This window comes from Euprymna scolopes, chromosome 38 (genome assembly GCF_053919585.1).
Source record: "Euprymna scolopes isolate OS-2025 chromosome 38, ASM5391958v1, whole genome shotgun sequence".
In the NCBI taxonomy this organism is placed as follows: Eukaryota; Metazoa; Mollusca; class Cephalopoda; order Sepiida; family Sepiolidae; genus Euprymna; species Euprymna scolopes.
Genome location: NC_136519.1, coordinates 20,250,773 through 20,261,829, shown reverse-complemented (window position 1 = coordinate 20,261,829; position 11,057 = coordinate 20,250,773).

Genomic DNA, 11,057 nt, shown 5'->3' with positions numbered 1-11,057 from the left:
GATTTTTCTCGCATTAAAAACCGACTTTATGTTTATTCTGCTCTCGTAGGAAGGAGGGAATTAAGGATGAGCCCTCTAGGCATTGGTAGGGAAATTTGTTTTATTTGTATTTGGTTTGTCTTCATTTTGGCATATCAAATATCAGTGGAATCTTTAATGTCGAACAAAATATTGCTATTTGTATAATACCTGGACGCCCAGCGTTGCCCGATCGAACAATACGCTCAAACATGATATTTTAATTCATGCAGCTTGCGTATGCATTATTATAGAATCAATCCTCTATTGAATATGATATATTACGAGGAATATTTTGCATGGTGAACTTATTCGCAATAAATAAATAAATAATAATAATAATGATAATGTCGTTCATCAAATTTCGTCAGTGTTAACTTATAATATCACGTTAACTGTTAGTTGGGCTTGACGATGAATGGCCTAGAAAAGTTATTTCTGATTAATATTCAATTTAAAAATATGCAAACACAATGATTTGCGGCGATTCTAAATAGTCAATCTTCTTCCTTTCTTCGTAAATTGAACTCATTAATAATAATAAAAAAAAATAGTGAAGTATACCCGGGCTAAAACCGGGGATCATTCGATCTCTAACCGAATGCTCTACTACTGAGCTATATCTCCAGGCGTCAATAATTCTGTTTTTAAAGAAGCAATGATTTACTGAGATTTTACTATCTCTCTTTGCCGGTGAAACGTAAAATATTCCCCTGTAAACATTCTTCTCATCTATAAGAAAGAAATACTATTTTTAGGATCGGATTTTTTCGTTTTTCGATACTTATCGGATGAATTTCTGTACAAAACTTATCTAAGAACATTGCCAGACATATAAATTACCTTTTGCAAAAGATAGGCTCAGCCGTTTTGGAACCTATGAAGAAGGAACATGTTCTCTTTTGCACACACACACACACACACACACACACACACACACACACACACACACACACACACACACACACAAAGTAACTTTTATTTAATAGTAAAGATTATTGAAATAAGTTGCTATTTTTACCTATGGTTTCGTGAGAATTGGGGTTTCATACTTATCTCAATAGAATTATTGCGTCATTTAACGCAATATTGAAATCGAACATAACATCGAAGATTACGTAGTTCATTAAAATATCCATTAGGCTGATTACGCGCATCAGCTAATCTAGGAGAACAAAAATTCCGTAATAACATTGTTATGGACCTGATGAACTCGAAATTTGATCTGGTGATGGAAATTGTCTTAACTTATTTTATCGACGTCATAAAAGTTCGTTTTAATCTAGCATGTAGATCTTCGCATGTAGTCGGCGTATGTAAGACATGGTTGAACCCCATAGGGATTTAAACTGCATTTTTAGTTTTAATAAAAAAATCAACGTTTCTTTAGATTATATATATATATATATATATATATATATATATATATATATATATATATATATATATATGTATGTGTGTATGTGTGTATGTGTGTGGGTGACCAGTCTCTCCTGCTCAGGTCAAGCAACTGACCCCTGACTTCCTTCGGAAACTGTGGCTCGTGATGTCTAGTCGTCCGAGAAACCTCTATATTAAATTCTAAACGCCTCTGTGCAGAATTCTGTTGAAAGCGAAAAGCGAAGCTTCATACGCCAAAAAGAAAGACAGACAATCCGGGTTCTATCTACTAAAAATTAATTTCACAAAAATTACAGTCTTTTTACACACACACGTACACACACACACACACACACATATATATATATACATATATATATATATATACATATATATATATATATCTATATATATATATATATATATTTACCAGTGGTGAAAAAAACGGAATAGAGTGCTCAATGTGTAGCCAGAGCAGTATATAAGAAATTTATTACTATGAGTCCAGAATGAGTTTACATATTGTTTCAACTAGATGAATTCTGACGATGCTAGTTGGATATTTCCTCTCTTTGGGGATCTTCCTCTAGTTGAAACAATATGTAAACTCATTCTGGACTCACAGTAATAAATTTCTTATATATATATATATATATACATATATATATATATATATATATATATATATATATATATATATATATATTTAAAAGAGTGTAGCCATCAACAATTGTGGGTTTTTTTTTAAAGGTTTTCATCATATTTTTATTTTAAAATATTTTTATAACGCGTTTCGAGCTTAGGGTGTGCTCTCTTCAGATATTTTCGTAAAAAGTTTTTCTTTAAAATGGGAGTTTGTAGATATGCCTCCGCTGATATTAAATATACATTCCACCTTATGTATATATTGGCTGAAGTTTCCTACTTCTACTTGCTAACTCAAGAAAAAGATTTCATAGCAAAGTTTAACCCCGCCTTAAACATCTCTCCATAATTATACACATAAATAGGCAAAACACAAAATACACTTACACGCATGCATGCTTGGGTAGGTGTGCACCCTCACACACGAAACAACAAAAAAGCACAATAAGGCACACGCACACTTTCGCGGGTGCGCGCGCCCATACCCAGTACAGTACCATTTCTCTTAACTAAACAAAAAACTAGAAATTAAACGTATGTATGTGTATGTGCGCGCGTGTGTGCGTGTGTATATGTGTGTGTGCGTGGGTGTGCACATATGATTGTGTATGCGTGTGTGTATAATTATATATCATCTGTTATCTATGCTACATCTTGTCTGTATGTCTACGTGCACTTATGTTTGGGTGACCGAATCCATGTATGCATATGTGCTTGGATTGGAAAGGAAACTTCAACTAATATATACATAAGGTGGAATGTATGAATATGTATGTGTGTGTGTGATTGTGAGTGCATGTGCCCATATATATATATGGGTGGATGAGTGTATACACATCCGTATGTATGTGTGTGTATGTATATATATATACATATGTATGCACATGTATGAGTGGGTAAATGTGTTCGTGTGGATATGGATATACGCGTATGTGTGAGCCCCTGCATATGTCTCTGTGTGTGCATGTATGTGTGTATGTGTGTGTGCCTACATAATATGTGGATGTTTGTGAGTGTATGTGCACATACATATATGTGTGTACATATATGTGTGTATGTGCGTGTATGTGTGTGTATATATATCTTCTACCTATTCTCCATCTTACTTGTGTGTGTGTGGGTGCGTGTACGTATGTCTGAATGATTAAGCGCATATATACATGCGTGTTTTGGTTGGGGGAAAAAAGTATATATATATATATATATAAAATAAAAAAATAAAAATAATTGTTAGCGGTGGATGTATGCGAGTACGTGTGTGGGTGTGTAGGTGGGTATGTATATGTGTATATATGTATGCTCCTACATATATTTCTATGTATGTACGTGTGTGTATGTGTGTGTGCCTGCGTACGTGTGCGTGTGCATGTGTACATGTACATGAATGTATATGTATGCGTATGTGATTGTGTGTGAGTGTATGCTATACATGGGGAAAGAAAGTCTTTAAAAAGAACCCTAAAAAAGCCATAAAAACCTTCACCATATGGACTAAAAAACACTCTTTGAAACTAACTTTGACCGGTCACTGTGAACACTTACAGTTGGAGACAGAATGTCTGAACACTGAACACACGCATCGCATCACTATGAAAAACATATTTAATATCAGCGGAGGCATATCTACAAACTCCCATTTTAAAGAAAAACTTTTTACGAAAATATCTGAAGAGAGCACACCCTAAGCTCGAAACGCGTTATAAAAATATTTTAAAATAAAAATATGATGAAAACCTTTAAAAAAAACCCACAATTGTTGATGGCTACACTCTTTTAAATATACACAACCATCACTTTAAATATATATATATATATATATATATATATATATATATATATATATATATATATATATATATATATATATATATACGTTCAGTTCTTAACATATTTCAAATTCATAAATCTCTCTTCTCCGTGGATGGCACTCAGGCGGATGGAGAGAGGGGCCGTGGAGCGTTTTTGGGAGCTGATTTCTTCTCGAGATTTCGGCGCAATCTGTTTAATTTCGAGCAGTATTGGCTTTTATAATAAGGTCACGGGTCGGGGTGGACAATCTACCCAACCAATCAAAGCAAGCTACGTATCTGGGGAAATTCCAGATCCGAATTTCGTGAGTGCAGTTCAGCCCCAGTCTATAGTTTTGTGATTCTGAGACCAAAATGAAATCAATTTCACACGACACCAGGGGCCAACACTTGTCAATTTTCATGACTAGAACTCAGAACACCTGGACCGGTGTTCCTCAGGCCATACGAATATCATTGTCCCTTATTCTAACATTTCCTGTTATTTGTTTTTCAAATAACAAAATATATATCTGGCTTTTCAAACAATAAAATATATATCTGGCTTTTCAAACAACAAAATATATATCTGGCTTTTCAAACAATAAAATATATATCTGACTTTAAAGACAATGTAATAAAAATTTAGTGACAAACACGTTGCATTGAGCGCGGTGTCGCTCGGAGAATAATGTTCCAGTGGCGAAAACATTATTTCCCTCAACAGACACACTCTACTATTTTTTCTTTGTATTTTTTTTAATTCCAAGGATTACATCAATTTACACTACTGAGATACCAACCATTGTTTGATCGAAACTGTAAAAGAATCGATATGCAATATCAATGCTTATGCCAATGTTCTATTCACGGATGTAAAACAAGTAATTAATAATACACCCGAGATTTATTAGCAAACGTGTTAGTTTGAATTCTGTCGCTTGTGAAAAGACTTGTCTGCCTGATAAGGGGGGGATAAATAAAAATAGATTGGAATTCTTTATGGACTGATAGTTAAAAATTCATCCAAGTACGATAATTATGATTCAAGAGACGTTATTTATATGATTTGTGCTGGTGTAGCAGAAGGGATGATCCACAGCCTTAGCCTAGTGATAAATAAAGTCGTGACTTACTTTGCTGCTGCTAAAAATAAATAGTTTGTTTTTGCTTAGTGTATAGAATCGCAACATGATAAAGAACAATTATACTGGAACGAAAGTATTTATGAGTATCATTCATGTGTAGCCGGCGTGCGTTTCTATTCATAGAAGACGGGCTTAAGGGAAGTTGACAGAATGCATTTTAGCACTCGAATGGTTAAGATCATTGGTCGATAAAAATTATTACTGAAAACTGCGTTGTTGAGAAAACATTCACTATGCAATTAAAGTTAAGCTGTTACATTGAATAACGTTTTGCCGAAAAAAAAATGTCTACTGCGTGATAAATATCCAATGTCAAACACGTTTTCGACTGAGTATGGTGTAACAAAATTCGAGTTGCAAATTCGTTGTTTCATTGGATTTGCTGTCATCTGAGAAAAGTATTCCACGTAACAAAGTTCCGCCGGCAAACGTGTTTTTTCATTGAATATGCTGCCATCGGGAAACGTATACTATGTAACAAAGCTCCATAATCAGAAAATATATTTCATGCGTTTTTTTTTTCCACTGCGAAATGGTGACATTGAAGTCGATTGCCGGTTAGTTTTTCCATATTCACATTTGCTATCAAAAGCCTAAAAATCGTACATTAATGTGGAATACTGTAACTCAGTTAATTCCATCAACTACATTTGCAAGTATGTGAATAAAGGCAGCGATATGGCAGCTTTTGGTTTGAAAACTCAAGGAAATGATAGGAATGCAAGCATACATATCGATCAAATTGCAGAGTTTCAAACTGGAAGATACATAAGCAGTAATAAAGCTGTATGGCGAATCCTTTCATTTCCCATACATGATAAAGATCCAGTATTAAACACGTTTTTCGACCGAGCATCGAGTCAGAGACGAACTCTCACCCATTTCTAGCAGACTACGATCTGATTGCCTTCAAGTCCAACGTAAACAAGTTCTTGATGAGCCGTTCCACTTAAGTTAGCAAATTTACCGAATTTCCATTATTAATGATTACTACATTCTCTTTGACTACTGTACACTCTTAACCTTTATCCTCGAGTGGTCTCTGAGCCTTGTTAAGTGGTAGATCCTCTGTCATCAGAGAAAAGTATTCGACATAACAAAGTTCCAACGGCAAATGCGTATTTTCGTTGAATATGGCACCACTAAGAAAAGCATACTACGTAACAAAGTTCCAACGGCAAATGCGTATTTTCGTTGAATATGGTACCACTAAGAAAAGCATACTACGTAACAAAGTTCCAATGGCAAATGCGTATTTTCGTTGAATATGGCACCACTAAGAAAAGCATACTACATAACAAAGTTCCAATGGCAAATGCGTATTTTCGTTGAATATGGTACCACCAAGAAAAGCATACTACGTAACAAAGTTCCAACGGCAAATGCGTATTTTCGTTGAATATGGCACCACTAAGAAAAGCATACTACATAACAAAGTTCCAACGGCAAATGCGTATTTTCGTTGAATATGGTACCACTAAGAAAAGCATACTACGTAACAAAGTTCCAATGGCAAATGCGTATTTTCGTTGAATATGGTACCACTAAGAAAAGCATACTACATAACAAAGTTCCAACGGCAAATGCGTATTTTCGTTGAATATGGTACCACTAAGAAAAGCATACTACATAACAAAGTTCTATCAACGTGTAACAGAGCGTGCGTGGGCGTGTGGGAAATATTAGCAGCAACTGTAAGATCGCTGGCTTGCGAGGATATTAGCAGCAGTAGCCGAAAAACAACACACATGCAAATTAGTATGCGTGAGATGGCGCGACAAGAAAATAAAGGACACCACGTAGTCGGGGGAAGAAAAAGTGCGGCTGATAAAAATGTAAAATCAAAGATGAGAAATGGCTGTCTACGGTTGGCATGTAATGAAGCAGAAAGAAAAACGCGTGTCAGGTGAGATGGACATGTGGCCCCGCGATCGCAGCGAGAAACCGTTAAGCTGGTATCGAGACGGGAAGAGAGAAAAACGGTAATAAACGAATTGTGTTAAAAAAGAAAGAAAAACCGAGTCTGATTTATTTATTTTTGTTTGTTTGTTCGTTTTCGACGGTAACTGACGGTGTAATGGTTCGAAAGAAGTTTGAACTGTAACGCACACGGTTTGATCGTAACGGTAACGTTACAGAGACCATATTTCATTTGTTTTTGTCTTTTTATTCCTTTTTGCAGATATCCGTCGTTCTCAGTTTATCCAGTTTTGCATAAATCATAACTAAATTACTCATTGTGCATAGACAATTTAAGAAGATATCAAATATCTCATGAGCTAGACGAATAAATAGATAATAAGATAATAAGAGACTTATGTCTCGCTTAAATAAATAAAATTCCCAATGCGATAAAATAATTTTCAAATTTTCATTTGAATAATATTCTTGCATTTTCCTCAATCTTTATCATTATTGATTTTATTCTACGAAGTTTCCCTGCAAAAATAAATTCTCAAAAGTTTAAATGAAAACATCCGTTCGAAAATAATAGAATTCTTTAAAGTCAAAGTTTTTAAAACTAAGTTATCTTTTAAACGATTTAAAATATTTCTGTAACATGTTTCCTTGGATTTTTAGTTAGGAACAAAGTGCAGTATCAGTTTTGATGTTACGCAGTCTATTCTGTTCTCTTTCAGTGAAGGTGAAATCCTTCTAAATTGAGGTAATTTTTAATTTTGTTCCAATCCAGAAAATTTTAGGAGCTTCATTTTCCTCACAGCAAAAACACAGCTTGTGTCCCACTTTGCCCTCGTGGGGAAATAAGTAAATAAGAACACTTTATATACCTTCCCAATATTTTGTTCATCACAGTTTGGTCATAGAAACAATGGACAACCAATGAGATGATGATTACACAAAGATTTATCATAAAGCAAGTGTTGACAATTCTTGCACAACTTTGCTTGTGGTACAATAGCTGAGAAACCCTTTCGAGGGTGCTTATGCTAAACTTATCCTGTACCAGATGTGTACATGTTCCTATTTACAATGCCTCCCCACGGGACAGAGTTAGACACCAGGGTCGTTTTTTTAACGTGGAGAAAAGAAAAGGAATAAAAATAAAAATTGTCTCAGTCGTGAAGGCTTTCTCCTCCACTGACAGAGAACAAGAAATTGAAGTGCAGCATCTGAAGAACAGATACTGCACTTTGAAATATTAAATCTTTTATTCAGGCAAAAAAAAAAGAACATGAACAAAAAACTTAGGCACAAGGCCAACTCAAAAGGGGGTGGGTAGATGGGGGTCGTTGGTCATCCTTGTCACTCTAGAACTAAAAAGTTCCCTTAGCTAAAATCTTATTTCACCATAATACCGCATTCGCCCTTTCGTACATGTTCACGAATTCAGCGAGTGCACATTTTTAAAGGTTGATGCTGTTAGCGTGGGATATTGGCAGGTGTTTTGTATAGCCGCGTGCGAAGAGGTGATAAAGGTCACGCCTGCTGGTAGACAACAGTTCCGAAAAAAAAAATAGCATTTGACTTTGAGCTTGTGTCAAATTCTATGCACGTGTCTTTCTCTTTTCCTTTTTCTCTCCTCCTTTATCTTTCCATCGCCCCTTTTCACCCTCTTAAAAAGAGAGCAAAATTGTTTTAGCCAGTCGAAGATGCCACCCCGAACAACACTGATACATAGTAATTTCGTGCCGGGCCAGTTTTAATATGCTCCTCCAGTTTTAAAATAAATCTATATTTTCATAAAATATGTCTTGAAGCGTTTAATTTTCAGAGAAGCAGTCCCTGTCATGAAGAATCCGGACGATGCAATTGCTGCCCGTATCGATGCAAAGAAGACTCGATGACGACCAGACCTACCAGTCGATTATAGCCGACGCCATGTAAACATCTCGATGTAAGGGGGTGTGCCTATCGTTTGATCGTGTCTAACAATTAAGGAGCTGATTGTCGTTCCAAGGACATAACAACAAAGTTCCAGAGACGCCTCCACGACAAACCAAGTTACTTCTCCCATCAAACGATTATATCACATTTTTACTTCCGATGATTAGAAAGAATTCAAGGCGATCTGAATCAATGCTTTGACATATATTCCAAAATTTCTTTAATCAGAAAGCATTGATACACTTGCTAAGTCGTAAATGATAAAACACCTATGTGTGTGTGTGTGTGTGTGTATGTATGTGCATATATATATATATATATATATATATATATATATATATATATATATATATATATATATATATATATATATATCATAAATTAGTAATTTAAATTCCATGACGTGAAATGGTAAAGTTTCAAATCTAGAATTCTGAATCGTTCAAAATAAGTTGCCAGTATATATGAAACATGAAGATAATATTAAGCTTACCAGCAGTTAAATTTATGTATTTGATAATTTAGAATATATTTATCGGACTCATCATCCAAACAAAGAAGAAACCAAGAAATTATGCCGACTTCGGATTCTTACCTTGCGATTCAAAATACGGATTGAACTCCTTTACCTCACTGCTACTAAAGACTGTCACTTCGGATTTTACCATCCAATTTGGATACGAAATTCAATATTTTTTTCGTTTTGAACAAATTTATAATTTCCCTTAATCTATATTTTAAAAACATTAAAAACTTTTAATTTTAATTTTCTATTTTTATTGTATTTAGCAAATTAGGTATAAACCATTATAATTTGTTAATATTTTCTCCTCTGAGGAGATAGGTAGAGATCGAAAACCTATATGTTAAGGAATTATACGCATTGAAATGTATTCTTTGTCTTGCATTTAATAAAAATTCTAGATTTGAAACTTAATCATTTCACGTCATAGAATTTAAATTACTAATTTATGATTTATTTGCTCTATCTGGTATATTGAGCAATTTTTTTTATTTAGCTGGGATTGTTTTTATAAAATATCACAGCCAATAGTATTTTGTAAGACCAATAATCACTGGATTTGCATACCAGTAGATCTATGGCATTACACTATTCTGAAGTATATATATATATATATATATATATATATATATATATATATATATATATATATATATATATGCAACTATGCGAAAATAGATAGGACAGGTAAAGTAGAATAAAAGAAAGCGATAAAAAAGTTTCCATTAGCAGAATAGTAGATATGAGTAGCAGGAGATAGAAATGCAGAACGCTAAGCAGACAGATAAATGAACGGATAAAAACAATAAACACAGATACAATCAAACGAATATCAAAATATCTTCACACGTTTCCTCTTTGGACATTCACTATATTCGTTTTGGGCTTATGCATTTACTGATGTGATTATTTAGAAACCCATTATACAACCGTGAGGAAGGGATATTGTTTTGCAACTATTGCTTACTTTTTATCTAACAAATTATTAACAGATGCTGTAATAAACACTTTTCTATACGACGCAATAATGCCATAAAAACAAATACAAACATAATAATCGCTCAAAAACATAAACTTTAATTACTGGTAACCTTAAAATTATCCTCATATTTCATAAATACTAGCAACTTATTTTGAACAATTCAGCTTGTAACATACATGCATAAGTAAAAAAAAATATATACATAACCTTTTTTAACACTTTTTTTGACACAAAAATATAAAATGACATCAACATTTACACATGCTGCAATTCTGCTAAAAAAACAAACATATACAGCCTCTTTGAAGTCTTGATAATCGCTCAACATTTAAACATTAAATACTGGAACCCTAAACATTTTGCTACGGTGAGCTCTACCAAAAGGTTTCAGAATTATTGGCATTTTAACATGCATTACTGATTCTTTTCTTGCGCATACGGAACTAGCATAAAAAATAATGAAACACATATTGCTATTTCCTTGCTCGGACGGAACACTCTCAAAATGTAAATACAGCATTGGTTTGAGAATGTACATATTCACAAAATACCGATATGCCACTACCCCCCCCAAATGGCTCTTAATATATTTTTTTTTCTTTTAGGGGTACTGATACTTATTTTTTATTATGGAATGATTATCGAGACTTTAATGATGCTATATTTGACCTTTTTTTTTTCATTTTTTATTCCTGTTGACGATTAAATTATTTGTTTTCTTACCACTG